Source organism: Stegodyphus dumicola, chromosome 1 (genome assembly GCF_044657685.1).
Source record: "Stegodyphus dumicola isolate Sdum_Otavi_A_Nest chromosome 1, ASM4465768v1".
NCBI lineage: Eukaryota > Metazoa > Arthropoda > Arachnida > Araneae > Eresidae > Stegodyphus > Stegodyphus dumicola.
The window spans coordinates 49,722,594-49,741,609 of NC_140768.1; the positions used below are offsets into that span (position 1 = coordinate 49,722,594).

General features: G+C 30.6%; 2 protein-coding genes across 2 annotated transcripts in view; one reads left to right on the forward strand and one right to left on the reverse strand.

Moving 5' to 3' along the window:
* Window positions 1-7,679, reverse strand: part of IntS14 (integrator complex subunit 14) — a 63,780-nt gene extending 56,101 nt beyond the window's left edge. The window contains exon 1 of the mRNA XM_085814273.1: window positions 7,594-7,679. The gene's annotated coding sequence lies outside the window, so the exon portion shown is untranslated. The remainder of the gene's footprint in view (window positions 1-7,593) is intronic.
* A 2,351-nt stretch (window positions 7,680-10,030) lies between these two features.
* Window positions 10,031-19,016, forward strand: part of Mo25 (calcium binding protein Mo25) — a 56,196-nt gene continuing 47,210 nt past the window's right edge. Inside the window, exon 1 of the mRNA XM_085814282.1 lies at window positions 10,031-10,173. The gene's annotated coding sequence lies outside the window, so the exon portion shown is untranslated. The remainder of the gene's footprint in view (window positions 10,174-19,016) is intronic.

The following is a 19,016-nucleotide window of genomic DNA, read 5'->3' on the forward strand; positions in this document are numbered from 1 at the left end:
TTTAGAATATATGTTTAAACAGCAAATTTGAAGGTACATAAGTAAGTAGGAGCACATTTTAAGTAATAGTATTCAAAATACAAGTTTAGCCTTCTAAAAGCAGTTAAAGTTGAAAACAGATGTTACAATGCACATTTTAACAAGAAAAATTTTAAATACAAATTTAGAATATATATTTAAACAGTGAAACTGAAAATAAATAAATAACGGCATATTTTTAGCAGTCATACTGAAAATACAAATTACAAACTGTAAAATTGAAAATAGGAGCTCAGAATACATATTTAAAATAAAAACATGAAAATAGGAGTTAAGAATGCATGTTTGAATTAAAAGTAAAGAAAAGTTTGAAAATACACAAGTACATGGAGGCATGTTTTATGCAGCAATATTGAAAGTGAAGTTTTAAGTTATAAAACTGAAAACAGGAGTTCAGAATACATGTTTAAATTAAAAATAAAAGAATGCTGGAAATTTAGTAAAGTTTACAAAATCATGGTAAATTTACAAAGAAATACTATACTCCGCCCAATTTATGTCCCTTAAAATTTCGAGAAATTTGTTGAATACATCACGAAGAAAATGACACTTTCACGCGGGAATGCGACAGGGTTGCCGAAGTGGAGTATTCTATAATTTGCTGGGTCACCAGAAAAACAACCATCCAAAAGTGCGCCAAGCCAAAAATCGCCAATGGGGTCCTATACTCAAGCCGTACCGTTAATTCTAACTCACAAAATATTTTATGGCTAATCTTTGGAATATGGTAACAGGTACTTTGGCGTCATTTTGGTAACGCGATAAAGGTTACTAGCTAGGACTTTAGTAGTGTACATGGATAAAGTCAAGAGCATGCACAATACCATTTTTGTGCAATTCTGGGATGTTTTTTTAAGTGAAAATAGGTCGACGTGTACATGGATAATACCGTGTATGTGCCATTCATAAAAACGCGGGGAGCAGTGGGCGATTCTGCTCTTTCTCCCAATTTCGCACCTAATATTCGTCATGATTAAGCACTTTTGTTCCATAAAAGTTCTAGCATAAGCGTAATTTTCGGCTAGCAGATTGGGAAAAAAATGTTGAGTAAAAAAAAAAAAAAAAAAAAATGCCTTTACTTCATGAAAACAAAATGGCGTCCAAAATAAAACTAGCAGGTTGCTGAAGCATTTTGTTAATTCGAAACAGTGTGAGTACAGGACCCCATTGGCGATTTTTTGGCTTGGCGAAAATGTTGCCAAGCCATGGAAAAGCCGTTAAAATTGAAAACACAAGTTTGAAAGCCCGTTTTAACCAGAAAAAATTTTAGAATATATGTTTAAACAGCAAATTTGAAGGTACATAAGTAAGTAGGAGCACATTTTAAGTAATAGTATTCAAAATACAAGTTTAGCCTTGTAAAAGCAGTTAAAGTTGAAAACAGATGTTACAATGCACATTTTAACAAGAAAAATTTTAAATACAAATTTAGAATATATATTTAAACAGTGAAACTGAAAATAAATAAATAACGGCATATTTTTAGCAGTCATACTGAAAATACAAATTACAAACTGTAAAATTGAAAATAGGAGCTCAGAATTTAAAATAAAAACATGAAAATAGGAGTTAAGAATGCATGTTTGAATTAAAAGTAAAGAAAAGTTTGAAAATACACAAGTACATGGAGGCATGTTTTATGCAGCAATATTGAAAGTGAAGTTTTAAGTTATAAAACTGAAAACAGGAGTTCAGAATACATGTTTAAATTAAAAATAAAAGAATGCTGGAAATTTAGTAAAGTTTACAAAATCATGGTAAATTTACAAAGAAATACTATACTCCGCCCAATTTATGTCCCTTAAAATTTCGAGAAATTTGTTGAATACATCACGAAGAAAATGACACTTTCACGCGGGAATACGACAGGGTTGCCGAAGTGGAGTATTCTATAATTTGCTGGGTCACCAGAAAAACAACCATTCTGCACTTTCTCCCAATTTCGCACCTAATATTCGTCATGATTAAGCACTTTTGTTCCATAAAAGTTCTAGCATAAGCGTAATTTTCGGCTAGCAGATTGGGAAAAAAATGTTGAGTAAAAAAAAAAAAAAAAAAAAAAAAAATGCCTTTACTTCATGAAAACAAAATGGCGTCCAAAATAAAACTAGCAGGTTGCTGAAGCATTTTGTTAATTCGAAACAGTGTGAGTACAGGACCCCATTGGCGATTTTTTGGCTTGGCGAAAATGTTGCCAAGCCATGGAAAAGCCGTTAAAATTGAAAACACAAGTTTGAAAGCCCGTTTTAACCAGAAAAAATTTTAGAATATATGTTTAAACAGCAAATTTGAAGGTACATAAGTAAGTAGGAGCACATTTTAAGTAATAGTATTCAAAATACAAGTTTAGCCTTGTAAAAGCAGTTAAAGTTGAAAACAGATGTTACAATGCACATTTTAACAAGAAAAATTTTAAATACAAATTTAGAATATATATTTAAACAGTGAAACTGAAAATAAATAAATAACGGCATATTTTTAGCAGTCATACTGAAAATACAAATTACAAACTGTAAAATTGAAAATAGGAGCTCAGAATACATATTTAAAATAAAAACATGAAAATAGGAGTTAAGAATGCATGTTTGAATTAAAAGTAAAGAAAAGTTTGAAAATACACAAGTACATGGAGGCATGTTTTATGCAGCAATATTGAAAGTGAAGTTTTAAGTTATAAAACTGAAAACAGGAGTTCAGAATACATGTTTAAATTAAAAATAAAAGAATGCTGGAAATTTAGTAAAGTTTACAAAATCATGGTAAATTTACAAAGAAATACTATACTCCGCCCAATTTATGTCCCTTAAAATTTCGAGAAATTTGTTGAATACATCACGAAGAAAATGACACTTTCACGCGGGAATGCGACAGGGTTGCCGAAGTGGAGTATTCTATAATTTGCTGGGTCACCAGAAAAACAACCATCCAAAAGTGCGCCAAGCCAAAAATCGCCAATGGGGTCCTATACTCAAGCCGTACCGTTAATTCTAACTCACAAAATATTTTATGGCTAATCTTTGGAATATGGTAACAGGTACTTTGGCGTCATTTTGGTAACGCGATAAAGGTTACTAGCTAGGACTTTAGTAGTGTACATGGATAAAGTCAAGAGCATGCACAATACCATTTTTGTGCAATTCTGGGATGTTTTTTTAAGTGAAAATAGGTCGACGTGTACATGGATAATACCGTGTATGTGCCATTCATAAAAACGCGGGGAGCAGTGGGCGATTCTGCTCTTTCTCCCAATTTCGCACCTAATATTCGTCATGATTAAGCACTTTTGTTCCATAAAAGTTCTAGCATAAGCGTAATTTTCGGCTAGCAGATTGGGAAAAAAATGTTGAGTAAAAAAAAAAAAAAAAAAAAAAAAAATGCCTTTACTTCATGAAAACAAAATGGCGTCCAAAATAAAACTAGCAGGTTGCTGAAGCATTTTGTTAATTCGAAACAGTGTGAGTACAGGACCCCATTGGCGATTTTTTGGCTTGGCGAAAATGTTGCCAAGCCATGGAAAAGCCGTTAAAATTGAAAACACAAGTTTGAAAGCCCGTTTTAACCAGAAAAAATTTTAGAATATATGTTTAAACAGCAAATTTGAAGGTACATAAGTAAGTAGGAGCACATTTTAAGTAATAGTATTCAAAATACAAGTTTAGCCTTGTAAAAGCAGTTAAAGTTGAAAACAGATGTTACAATGCACATTTTAACAAGAAAAATTTTAAATACAAATTTAGAATATATATTTAAACAGTGAAACTGAAAATAAATAAATAACGGCATATTTTTAGCAGTCATACTGAAAATACAAATTACAAACTGTAAAATTGAAAATAGGAGCTCAGAATTTAAAATAAAAACATGAAAATAGGAGTTAAGAATGCATGTTTGAATTAAAAGTAAAGAAAAGTTTGAAAATACACAAGTACATGGAGGCATGTTTTATGCAGCAATATTGAAAGTGAAGTTTTAAGTTATAAAACTGAAAACAGGAGTTCAGAATACATGTTTAAATTAAAAATAAAAGAATGCTGGAAATTTAGTAAAGTTTACAAAATCATGGTAAATTTACAAAGAAATACTATACTCCGCCCAATTTATGTCCCTTAAAATTTCGAGAAATTTGTTGAATACATCACGAAGAAAATGACACTTTCACGCGGGAATGCGACAGGGTTGCCGAAGTGGAGTATTCTATAATTTGCTGGGTCACCAGAAAAACAACCATTCTGCACTTTCTCCCAATTTCGCACCTAATATTCGTCATGATTAAGCACTTTTGTTCCATAAAAGTTCTAGCATAAGCGTAATTTTCGGCTAGCAGATTGGGAAAAAAATGTTGAGTAAAAAAAAAAAAAAAAAATGCCTTTACTTCATGAAAACAAAATGGCGTCCAAAATAAAACTAGCAGGTTGCTGAAGCATTTTGTTAATTCGAAACAGTGTGAGTACAGGACCCCATTGGCGATTTTTTGGCTTGGCGAAAATGTTGCCAAGCCATGGAAAAGCCGTTAAAATTGAAAACACAAGTTTGAAAGCCCGTTTTAACCAGAAAAAATTTTAGAATATATGTTTAAACAGCAAATTTGAAGGTACATAAGTAAGTAGGAGCACATTTTAAGTAATAGTATTCAAAATACAAGTTTAGCCTTGTAAAAGCAGTTAAAGTTGAAAACAGATGTTACAATGCACATTTTAACAAGAAAAATTTTAAATACAAATTTAGAATATATATTTAAACAGTGAAACTGAAAATAAATAAATAACGGCATATTTTTAGCAGTCATACTGAAAATACAAATTACAAACTGTACAATTGAAAATAGGAGCTCAGAATTTAAAATAAAAACATGAAAATAGGAGTTAAGAATGCATGTTTGAATTAAAAGTAAAGAAAAGTTTGAAAATACACAAGTACATGGAGGCATGTTTTATGCAGCAATATTGAAAGTGAAGTTTTAAGTTATAAAACTGAAAACAGGAGTTCAGAATACATGTTTAAATTAAAAATAAAAGAATGCTGGAAATTTAGTAAAGTTTACAAAATCATGGTAAATTTACAAAGAAATACTATACTCCGCCCAATTTATGTCCCTTAAAATTTCGAGAAATTTGTTGAATACATCACGAAGAAAATGACACTTTCACGCGGGAATGCGACAGGGTTGCCGAAGTGGAGTATTCTATAATTTGCTGGGTCACCAGAAAAACAACCATCCAAAAGTGCACCAAGCCAAAAATCGCCAATGGGGTCCTATACTCAAGCTGTACCGTTAATTCTAACTCACAAAATATTTTATGGCTAATCTTTGGAATATGGTAACAGGTACTTTGGCGTCATTTTGGTAATGCGATAAAGGTTACTAGCTAGGACTTTAGTAGTGTACATGGATAAAGTCAAGAGCATGCACAATACCATTTTTGTGCAATTCTGGGATGTTTTTTTAAGTGAAAATAGGTCGACGTGTACATGGATAATACCGTGTATGTGCCATTCTTAAAAACGCGGGGAGCAGTGGGCGATTCTGCACTTTCTCCCAATTTCGCACCTAATATTCGTCATGATTAAGCACTTTTGTTCCATAAAAGTTCTAGCATAAGCGTAATTTTCGGCTAGCAGATTGGGAAAAAAATGTTGAGTAAAAAAAAAAAAAAAAATGCCTTTACTTCATGAAAACAAAATGGCGTCCAAAATAAAACTAGCAGGTTGCTGAAGCAGGGTTGGTCGCCAAGTTACGATAATCCAAAGATTAACCTATTTTATAAATATCTCTCATACTTTAACGCATATTTTCACACACACACACAAAAAAAAACAGAACTATAAATAAATACAAAGAAATTACAAACAATGGTTGATCTTTACATTATGGTAACTTGGGGTTTTTTTGGCGAAAATTTGGCGACTAACTCTCCTACAGCAACCCTCTATTTTTTTTTCCCGCCGCCATTTTGTCTTCACGAAGTAAAGACATGTTTCTTTTCTTTTTATCTACTGAACACTTCTTCCAACAATCTACTAGCCGAATTACACTTATGTTAGAAATTTTATCTAACAAAACTGCTTAATCATGACAAATATTCACTGCAAAATTGGGAAAAAGTGCACAATACCATACTCCTTACGCGTTTTTCAAAATAACACATACACATAAACCATGTACACGCCGACTTATTTTTACTTAAAAAAACATCCCAGAATTGCACAAAAATGGCATTGCGCACACTCTTCACTATATCCATGTACACTGCTTTTTTCTCATAAATTAGAAAAATTTCACGAAAATACATGACGATTTTCTCAATCTTTAAACCCGGTAAAAAGAACATATATGAAATTACCTGATCGCGAAAAAGTATTTACCCTTTCCAAATATGAACATTTCCACATATAAAATAAATAAAATATCCAAAAACTTTTACCTCTAAATCATCTATTACATTATACACGTCACCAATGAATTCATACCGCAAGCATTACAAATACATAGTATCAAATATTTAAATTATTTCCATGCACGTTTACTTCAACTAAAACGTATACCAAATTCCTACAAACATAAAATTCACAAAATAACTACCATTTAATTAAAATATAATTAAATTCAAAAACACTACTTAAAATATAAATGAGCACATACATTAAATTAATAAAAATTACCTTACAATCCTAATTACTTTAAACTAAATCATTGCTAATAACAATTTTCCCAATAATACCAAATTCCTTTACTTCCACCTTTCATTTAGAACAATGCATAAAAATAATATCCACAAATAATTAAAAATACTAACTTACCTAATCTTCTTCAGAATCTTGATTACGTGTCCGATAAACCTTTCTTTAGTTACGGCCATGGGATCCCAAAATTCACGAACACTGTTTCACACAACACAGAATAAACCAAATACAAATTTTCCAGATTTTTTCCCGATTTCCCCCCTTTTCCGATTAAAGTACCGTAATTCGTCCATTAATATCACATGACATATCCCATGATCTCTCATTTCCCTCACACAAAATAATGCGTAATCGGAACTGAGTACTGCTCACATTATTACCAAAGTCCCAGGTAGTAACCTTTATCGCCTCCAAAATGTCGCCAAACTACCAGTTACCATATTGTAAAGATCAACCCAAACAATAATATCCAAGAAAAATATTCCTAGTTTTTATTGAGATGTGAAAAGAGTTTAGGCAAATGAAATCAAAATAATGCACAGCCACGATTCAGTTCTAATTATGCTTTAAGTTATATACCGTCACATTAAATCCATTTAATTTCATTAATACTTCGCATAACAGAGAATTAATAAATTTTCGACGGACTAACAAACTTTCGAAAACTCTTCCAAGATGTACACCAAATTCAAAACAATACATGAGCAACCTAGCCGGTTTCATCATTGGTCATATATGCTTTGATTAACTTGGAGAAAAGGAGAGGATTTAATTTGCTGTATAAGCTGTTAGAACTATAAATAAGGTTTGAATGAATAAACAATAAATAAAAATTCATATTTAAATAAATTTTCATTAAAAATTTTTAGTTACCAAATTACGATACTTCAAATTATCTTCTTTTAGTAGACAGACAGATGTCTTGTTTTGCACCCGCTAAGTCTTTCTGCCCAGATGGGCGAAAAATCAAGCATAGATGCGAAGGAAAGAGGAACAATTTCGTATTTGAGGAGACTAAAAAGGAACTTCGTAAATTTTGTACGAGTTCGAAAGGCCAGGAACTAAAGATGGGACAAAATAAAATTTAAAATAAATTGCTCAAAAATAAAGAGGGAAAAAAAGAGCCTATAGAAAGAAAAAGAAAAGAAGTAGAAAATATCCTAAAATACGATTGTTTCCATGAGTGCAGTTAAAAGGAGAAGAAGCTGCCTTCATTTACAATAAATAGTGTCTCACAGGTGTGTGTTTGGTAATGGTGAACAGTGAGTGTGTTTGGTAATGGTTACTGGAAAAAAAAAAAAAAATATTGACAGTGTTAAAATGCTTCGTATCAAGGTATTTAGCATGGAATACAAAGTAATACGTATGCTTGCATCCTGAGACATCAACAAAAGTCATCAAACAAAAGTATAGATTAATTTAACTAAATCAACTTATGCTATCTTCGTTCCCAACATTTTCATACATTTTTCAAAAAACAGCAGCAGACAAACAACATAGAACCATATAAAAACCACAACCTCACACACCAAAAAAAAAAAAAAAAAAAAAAAAAAAAAAAAAATATGTGTGTGTAAATTACAGAGTATATATATTAAAAACACAAATTAAACGTAGTATTTATTAATTTAACTATCATAATTTATTACAAGATTAATTATTTTACAATCATAATTTATTACTAGTTAATTACTGCTAGTATAACAGAATGAGGTGCGGGCCTGTAAAATCGGTACGTGTTGACTCTTATTTATATAAGCTTATAGTTCTAAGAATTTATTTAAGGCAGTGAAGAATAATCCATCAGTTACATATGGACATTTAACAGATAGCAAGGAACAGTATGAGAAAAAAATCGGTGAAGTATAATATTATTTAAAGGCGAAAATATACTTAAGCAATCTAAAAAAAAAAAAAAAAAAAAAAAAAAAAGAAAAAAAAGAAACCAGAATATCCGAGAGGGAAGTGGTGCGATGCCCCGGAAGGAAGTCGAGTAAAAAGATGTTTCTACATCTTGACACTCAAGAATAAAACACGATCTATGTGTGTGTGTGTGAATCCCAATTTTCCCTCTCACGAGATTAAAGGAGCCTTACTCAAAACAAGATAAAGTGGGGTGCCTTTGTAGGTGGTGACAGACGTGAACTGATAACGTTGGCGTCTCTTTGGAATTGTAACCACAAAAGAAGCCACTAGCAATGAGCAATTTCAAGTATTGTTTAATGCTAAAAACTGATGAAAAATTAAACTTTATTGATTTAAAGGCACTTATTTATAGAAATTTGATTTAGTTTAGATGAAAGAAGGGTACTTATCTTAAAATTCCAAGCTTTCGTAGTATATCCTCACATTGTGCGCTGTTTCATTCTCATCAACATCGGAGCCGAATATCTTTTGAAAACGTGTAGGTTTTGTAGAAAAAACACTATTTCAAAGCAATTTAATTGATAATCACTAAGGGGAAAGGAATGTTTTACACTTTTTTACAGAGCGCTGCCAACGTGCAGCCGCTTGCCTCGGTGATCGCAGCGCCTGTCAAATTATATTTTTCCTATCCTGCTCAATACTTGTGCGAATCATTTCATAATCGTTAACTGCTATGAACACGCTCATATGACTAACATTATTACTTTTATTTTTTCGTTCTGCACTTAAACTATAGCTTTATTTTATTTTGAACAGATTAATATTGGGCACTGTAGTTTTCCTTGCTAACAACGGCGACTGCAAACGCATTCTTAGAACAATAAGCATGCAAAACCTAAGCGTATCCAGCCCTCTGTCAAACTTTTGTGATAAACCACTCAGACGGTATAGTGGTTAGGGAAACCGCCTGCGATACCGAAAAGCCCGGGTTCGAATCTCTGAGAAGGCATGAGTGTAAATTGTCTGTCCTCTCATAGGAGGCTACTGTGACTTATTAGGTGCCTATTAGCCAAAAAGGGGGAAAAAAAACTGTAATAAACTAAATGTTTTTAAAAATCTTGATCCTTCCCTTGTTGTTGGTCTGAATATCATTTGTAATCTTCAACGTAATGATAGTTTGTTATATTATTGATATTATTAGATGTTCTGACTTAATATTTATTTATATCTGAAGAAGTTTGGTACACTGGTTTCTGATTTAAAAGAGTGATTTGGGGATGGAATTGTGCGTTTAGACTTTCTTTACATTTACCGTTTCAGTAGTCTTAATAGCATTTGTTATTTCGAACTAAATTTTCTTAACAATAATTTTTTAGAGGAAGGAAGATTTAGTGTTGTCGGTAGATATATTAGAATATAATATAGCTAACAAATTAGCTTTATAAATATCTTGTTTCGCAACTGCAGACGGCATGTTTGGCAACAATATAACTTTTAATCTTTTGGATTATTTCGTTTTGGCCACAGTCGTATGAGGAGCGATTTTGTCATTAAAGTAATAGAGAACACAACTTTAATTTTTACTGGGTACGTTTACTGTTCTTAAAATTCATTTTAAAAAATTGTTGATTCAGCGCTTTTTCGTGCATTTATTTATTTTAGATTTTGTTTTCCTGAAATGTGATTTCGTATATTGTGGCAATCTGCTGTCGTAATCATCATAAACATCGCAATTATTTTGATATTATAAATTATGCGTAGAATATTACCACCTGATGTTTGTAATTTTGTAATCCAAATGTTACAATAAACAATAAAGCTTTTAAAAAATATCTCTACTTAAAGTATTGCAAAGAAATTATAACTATTTTTCAGTTGTAGCGTACAAGTAAGCATGTTAGGTTATTTACTTTCATGAAATGCAGATTTTTGAGATTTCATTAAAATTCTTTTATTCGTTTGATATAAATATTGAAAAAGTTATATCAAAGTCATTCACCTATATCCTCATTTTATATTAATTTGATTTGTGATTTTCCCGCTCGTATAACTAACTCATCATGCTCTACGTTTTTACAATCATTAAACATGCTTTGATTTTCTGAAAGAGATTGTTGTTTTGAAAAGCAGGTGTCCATTTTTATAACATATGCATTAGATGTACTGTAGACTTTTCTTTCTGTATTTGAAAAATTTCATTTTCTCAATTTGTTTGAAATTTAACCAATCTTGGGATCCTTATCATTATAACTGTTAGGTATTATTTTTAATAAAGTGTCATTTTTACCTTGCTAAATTAATATTATTGAATATTAATATTAAAGAATGATTTATTTTTCTTTTGCTCTGTCATTTCAATCATTTGAACAAAACTGTTTCCCTCCCGTTACTATTTCTCTTTGTCTTACTTAATTTGCTTACTAGCTTAAGAGTTAAATAAGTAATAGTATGGTATGAGTAGCCTGTTTAATTGTTAGAAATAAATATTTATTTTTAAAGAATCTCTGTCTTAGCGTTTTTCATGTCTCAAAAGTGCAACATAGGATATATATTAGATTTATATATAGCATTTTTCTAACATAGGTATTTTGACACAAAATCGGACTTTTTCTGAAATAACATACCAATTTTTTTTCCATTTTTCGATTCTATAACTCGAATTATGCCAGAATACCAAGTTTTGTAAAAATTGTACAAGTAGTTTTTAAAATATTAGCTCTCAAAATTTTAGCTCCTCAATGTTAATTGAATTTGGCAAATATTTTTTAATATCCCTTTTTGGCTAATCTTTAGAATATGGTAACAGGTAGTTTGGCGACATTTTGGTAAGGCGATAAAAATTACTACCTAGGACTTTAGCAATAATCTGAGAAGTACACAGTTCGAATCCCAGATTATTTTGTCTTAGAGAAATAAGAGATCATGAGACATGTAATGTGACATTTTCCGGAAAATTCCGATCGTGATTGTAGCTAATAAGCACTTAGAAACAATTTCGCTGCTAAAGTGCAGAATCGCCCACTTATTTGTTCGGCACTTTTTACAAGAGTAAGAAGAATTAGATTTTTGTCAATTTTCTTTGACTTTTTAAGTGAAAATAGGTTGATGTGTACATAGATAAAGTCAAGAGTGTGCGCAATGCCATTTTTGTACAATTCTGGGATTTTTTTTTTAAGTGAAAATAGGTCGATGTGTACATGGATACCGTGTATGTGCGATTCTTAAAAACGCGGGAAGCGGTTTGCGATTCTGCACTTTCTCCCAATTTCACACCTAATCTTCGTCATGATTAAGCATTTATGTTCCATAAAAGTTCTAGTATAAACGTAATTCGGCTAGCAGATTGCTGGAAAAAAATGTTGAGTTAAAAAAAAAAATGCCTTTACTTCGTGAAAACAAAATGGCGTCCAAAACAAAACTAGCAGGTTGCTGTAGCAGGGTTGTTCGCCAAAAAATCGCCAAGTTACCATAATGTAAAGATTCACCCTCTTTTTTTTTTTTATTAAACTTTTTTTATTTTTCCTTTCACATTTCAAAATTTAGGTTCATTCCAAATAAAATTTGCCTATTTTTTGTGTTTTATTTTATAAATTTCTGTTTTTAAATAATTTTTATTAATTTTTCAAAAAAATTTGAATTATAACCTATAAAATTTTTACCATCATCTTAAAGTAGGTGTATTTCTAAGCATACCTGCAAAAAAAATTAGACTTTTCAAAATTTTCTAAGATATACACGAATTTGCATATTTTCGCGTTTTGAAATTTGGCATCTTTTTTTAAGCGATAATAACGTCAAATGTGGTTTATGGATTTTTGTTTCAGTGAATTGCCACAGCTATTTTTAATCTTAAATTTCAAGTCATATTTTACGGAGAATTAATTATATGAAATTTTTCCCCTCAATGATGTGTAATAAATATTTATTAATACTATATGAAAAGCTATTTTTTTAAAATTATAGATGATATTAATCAAATTTTTAACTATTTTTTTAATTTCTCTCTTTTTTTCCTTTTTCCTTTTTTTTTTATTTATTTGTAAGAGTAAATTTTTTATCTTCGGCGTTTTATCGTCTGCTACTTTACTTCGTTTAAATCAAATTGTATAAAACTGAGAACTTTAGTTTGATGCTTATTTGAATTTTATGAAAATATTTTATGACATTAACTGCACAATTTATTTATAAACAAGCTGTTGCTTGTGAAGTGGCTGAAAGAGCAGCTGATACTATCATCCATATTTTTAAAGCACAGTATATTTTTATAGAAACATAAGATTTAGAATAATCACTTTTATAAAAGTCAAATTATGATATAAGCATACAACCCTCTAGAGACCGAATTAATGGAAGTTCAATGGTTATGTACAAATGATCTGCAGCTACGTAATGACTGGATAAGTCAGCAGGTTCTGTGGACAAGTAAGAATAATTATACAAACGACGCCCAAATTCTGGATTCAATTAACAACGAGGGTACGATGTTTATTAAATGAATTTAAGAAGTTTTTAAACATAAAAAATCAACTCGTTTTTTATCCTAAAATGTATTTTTATGCGTAGCGTATTTTCATTATATCCTTAAAATTCTAATTTAGAATGTAATTGTCAAGAACTGAATTCTAATCATCAGTAATATAATTAGTAATTATTACAGTTATTAAATCCTTTTTATAAAATAATTTCAAATATTTTGAAAAACTTTATCTGAGTGCAAATATTTCTAACTTTATATTAATCAAGATTGCACACGATATTATTTGTTTGCACTTCACTTCTTACTGTCAGCTCTAGTAGAAGTTACAAATCAATTATATTTAATTAAGCAATGACCATTTAAGTTTAGAAACAGCGTACCGTAACAGCAGTTCAATTATTGGCGCTGTATCTTTCATGTTACTCCCGATTAGCAAGCTACATGATTTTTAATGAGTATTCGAGTTTTGCTAGTTAACTTCACTTAGAAATTGTGCTTAAACTAAGTTGGTTATTTGAACATAGAAAGAACATGGGAGCTATTTGGTTGAGATGCTTTCATAGAGAACCTCTGTAAAGAGAACCTAAAAAAACTACGAAAACCAACCATGCAAGCCTGGGTTAGACTTCGCAACAAACAATTAGTATTTACCGATCTTCAAATGCTAGGCAACTGGTGAGGCTCCAATTTAATATTTTATTTGTAAATATTTAAAATATTGTTGTATTCTTAGACACAAAAAGCAGAATTTAAGTTTTGTTAACTTGTTAGTAAACTACCAAGCCGTAGTGCAAATGAATATTCAATTTCTTTTACAATACAGTCAAAAGTTGTTAATTCGGACACCCATAATCCGGACCTCAAAGCTACAAACTTTCTGCGCATGCATTGCATTGACGCATATGCGTAAGACCTTTATGGCTGCGAATATGCGTGTGCGCATGCACAAAATACGTTTACGCATGCGCGTTTAATGTATAACAGACGGTATAAGCTAAGCTAAAATTATCTAATGCAGTTAATGTTGCAGATTGCGTTGTTCCTTAATCTTCGAATTGGATCCGGCTTATTATTTTTTGCAGACTGTTAGAGCAATTTTACAAAAGTAAGCTTAAACTTTCGATTACGTCAAATAGAATTTCCGATATATATTTACTAATATGTAAAGCATCTACAAAGCGAAAGTATGTTTCAAAGTCCTTTAAACAAAAGTGAAATTGCTGCAAAAAATGACCTAACCATTCCGAAATCCGTTTATCAATTTCATGCCGCTCTGTGGTGGTGCGGGGGGGGGGAATCGCCGTGGCGCGCAATGAATTGGAAGTTGATCTGTCAGCACTATCCTTATCTTCAGGGCAGATGTTTTCATTTTATTTGGCTTATAATTCCTTACTAAATGTAGTATTTCATCTCGATGTATTCCGTCTTTGATATGATTTAAATCAAATTCTTCGTCATTATAATTTGCTTCCGATAGTGAAGAAAGTGACACAGAGGTTATTGAAAACGAAAAAATTTCGATTTTCAGTATTAGTCGGTATTCTCGACACAGCAATTATAGGACTTGAACAGCGGAACTTTGTAACTGAACAAGAAATTATGTCTGTTTATAGAATTAAAGAGAAAGTATTATCACATAAAACGAAGCAACTTAAACAACTTGCATTGAAAGAAATGTTTAATAAAGTAAACAATTAAATATTAAGCTATTTTTTGTAAATTTTGATACCTTTTAGATCATAACTGTTCTTTATTTCATAATTTATGGTTTCATATTTTTAATTTTATAATTTCTGCATGCCATCTTACCAGATTTAAACTGATGATCTATAATCCGGAAAAATCGATAATCCAAAATCGCCAAAGTGCCTACGAGTCCGGATTAACGACTTTTGACTGTAATTGTATTCACTTAATATTCTTGGAATATGAGCTAAAGAAGGAACGTTCCCGGAAGATTAAATAAGTGTGTAAATACAAAGTGCACATCTAAATATACAGTGTTAAATATTAGGTTTGTCTTACAAGCTCAGGATGAAAACGATTCTGCAATTGCCCGAGTAGTTGATTTGTAAATGGCTGTGAATTAAGTAGATGACTTTTAATCTTACGTTATTCAGTCAGAAAATGTATTCCAAATGTTTTGTATTGCATGACAATGCATCTTTTCATTATTCAATAACCAATCAGAGAACCGCTTATTTTCCGAAGTGTATGTACTCAATTGTCCTGCATGTTCTACAAATTTGTCTTCTTTTGATTTTTTTTTTCTTTCCCGAAAACTAAAGTTGCCTCTCAAAGGAAAGTTTTGGACATTGAAGAGACAAAAGGAGTATGACATCTACATTTAGAGGCATGTCAAAAACAGATCTCTACCAGCCTTCTCTTCCATTGCATGTTGTGCATTCAGACAAAAAGTTGAATCAGCGTAAATTCTATAATCCATTTTTATTACACTCTCTGATTACTTTATTAACAACATTGAATATATACTAAACCTTTTACTTCAGCTTTAGTAATTTGAAATTTTTGGCGGAATTGTTGTCGGAACTAGGACTTAGAAGATAAGTCAAACTGAATATTTCGATAATCCAATAAATTCAGGGTTGAAGTTTCAATATTTTATTTTCCAAGGGAGGGGAAATTTTTTCAGTTTTGGTCCATTATCCTAAGTATATTTGCTTCAATTATTTATTTTTTCCATAAGAGCGAAAATCTTACGCATATTATATATATAATGCATAGCTTCAAATTAAAATTTAATAATGTACAGGATGGTTATAATTAAAGTTCCACTTTGAAATGGTGATAAAAGAAAAACTACTGGATCAAATGTTATCAAACTTGGTAACCGTGTAAAGGAGGTCATGGGAATTTATTTTCCGTGAAAAAAAGAAAGTTCGAAACCTCACCACCAAGGGGGGAAATGGCGCTGTATGCAATTTTGTTAAACAAAATATGGGTCGGAATCTAACTTAATCTTTTGTTACACTGGTTTAATATATTGTATACCCTTAAAAAACTTTGAAGTAAGCAAATGACCATTTAAAGGCGTTAAATTTGATAAAAGCCAAGTGCACCATCCGTGTAAGGGAGAAATTCATCTGTGAAAACCATGAATTAGCGATTAGAAAATGTGAGATCGCAAATCACTCGCACAAGTGCGTACAATCTGGAAATCGTTTTCGTACAGATCGCTAATTTGTAATTTTTGAAGCCTGAATTCAGCCCTAGAACATGAAGAAATTAATAACGATTATAATTAAAAATATAAGAATAAAGAACATTATTTAAAAGAAGGAATGATTGAGTCTTTTTTTTTTCCTCTCACACACTGTGTAAAAAGGGAAATGAAAATAGGTTGCCACATATTAAGAAGTTCGCCAAGTGAACTAATTTTGGCGCAAACTGAATAAAAAGTGGCAACATAAATTGTTGAATTTCTCCGTAAATTTCGCACCAAATTTTACAAAATTTAATATTTAGGCATAATTTGAGTCGTAGAATCGAAATATGTAAAATAATTGGTATGTTATTTCATAAAAGTCCGATTTTGCGTCAAAATACCTATGTTAGAATAGTGTTATAGATAAATCTAATATATATCCTAAGTCATGCTTTCGAGATATGAAGAGCGTAATTTGAATTTCATGAATTGGCTCAGTAGAATGGGATATATGCAACTGTCCCCCCTTTTTCTTTCTTTCTTTCTTTCTTTTTTTTTTTTTTTTGGAGCAGTGTGCAGTGGCTACTGTAACAAGGAAATACTGACTCTCTGCTGTTTATTCAATTAAATATATTTTTGAGTTTTATATTTATAAATACTTCAAATTTGCAAACTGAGAATGCTATAATTTTGGTTAACATAATTTTCAAACTGTGCATTTGAAAGGTAAAGTCATAATTGAAAGTATTTCATGGCATTATTTCAACTAAAAATAAAAACTTTAAAAAAATCTTTAAATTAAAATGTTAGTAAAAAAACTGCATAATTATTTAATATTGTGTATAAATCGGTTATAAATTAACTGAGCTTTTTGTTTACTGTTATTGAAACTTTTCATAGGTCAGAAAGCTAGGAATATAGTTTTTTGATTGTTTTCTTGATACCAATTTTTTTACATATTTCAATTCTACGACTCACATAATACCAAACTGCCAAGTTTTGTAAAAACTGCGCGAGTAGTTGTTAAAAAATTAGCTCCCAAAATTTTAGCTCCTCAATGTAAATTCAATGTGATATGTATTTATTAATATCTCTTTTTTATTACACTTATTTGATTCCATCTTTCGCAGATCAAAATTTAAGTTCATTCCAAAAAAAATTTTGCCCATTTTTTATGATTTACTTTTAAAATTAGTATTTTAAAATAATTTTTATAATTTTTTTTGAAAACATTTTGTATTATATCCTACAAAATTTTTAACATCATCTTAAAGTAGATGTATGTCTTAGGTGTACCCAAAAAAATTAGTTTTTTATTCAAAATTTTCTAAGATATACATGAATTTACATATTGGAGTGTTTTGAGATTTGGCACTTTTTTTTTTTTAAGCGATAATAACGCCAAACGATAATACACACTTTGTTAAAATTATTTGAATGTATGAAAAATGACTTTTTTTCTGCTCGTTTACAGTGAAAAAAAGAAAAGGAAAATGGGTTGTCATAAATTAAGAAGTTCGCCAAGTCAATTATTCTTGGCGAAAACTGAAAAAAGTATAGCAAAATAAATTTTTGAATTTCTCTGTAAATTTCGTACCAAATTATACAAAATCTATTATTTAGGTATAATTTGAATTGTAGAATCGAAATATGGGGAAAAGGGGCATGTCATGTCAGAAAAAGTCTGATTTTGTGTCAAAATACCTATGTTAGAATTTTTGGTACTATTCGGTTTCGAGGGCCGTAAAAAATCGCCAAACTATTGTTGATGCCAATGCTGCCAAAAATAATTGTGGCAACCCTAACGCAAGAAAGGAAGTGTAATAGCGAATAACTATTTAAGATTGATGTTTTAATTTAGATGAAAAGTTACTTTCATATAGTACTTTTTTATTATTATAATTTATATAAAAAAGGCTAAACATGACTGAATGGAAGCATAAGAGTAAATAACTGTTTCAGATTATTATTTTAATTTAGATAAAAAGGTTAATTTCACATCATACAATTTATTATTATTATTATTTATATAAAAAAGGCTAAAATAAACTGAATGGAAACATACTCATTACAGGTTTCTTTCCTGCACCGCCATTTTGCTACCGTGTTATCGATAAAGCATAATTTCATCTCATAATTGTTCAAGCATAATTTTCTATCATGAATGATGCCTTTTTTTTTTTTTTTTTCTTTTTGAAAAAATTCTATTGTAGACTTTTCTTCACTCAGCAATTCCCAAATTGTAAAATCCATAGCTTTATCATAAAGAGAATTAAAAAATTAAACTAGTATTTCAATGGCGACTTGCAAATATAGAACTATCTAAAACTTATGCAATTTGAAATCAGCGCGTTCGCGAGATTTGGCGTGGCGTGCTGTTTAATGAGCGAGTTTGCTAGATTTGGCGCTTTTGCGCATGCATTTTCGCTGCAATTTTTTACGGTCCCCGAAACCGAATTGTACCGAATTTTTCTGTATATAAATCTAATATGTATCCTAAATTGCACTTTCGAGACATAAAAAATGCAATTTGAATTTCATCTCTCTCTTTTTTGTGTGTGTGCAGTGTACATTCATTGTAAATTTTCATTTCATGATTTTTCTTGCATACTCTAGTGTGTAATAGAATTTCTGTTTTTTTTGGGGGGGGGGAATAAAACAGCATTTTCTCAGGTGATGGATTGAAAAGTGTAACTATGTTTGTGGATGATATACAGGGTGATTATAATTAAAGTTTAAGTTTCAAAACGCTATAGAAAAAGAACCACTCATGAAAATGACGCCAAA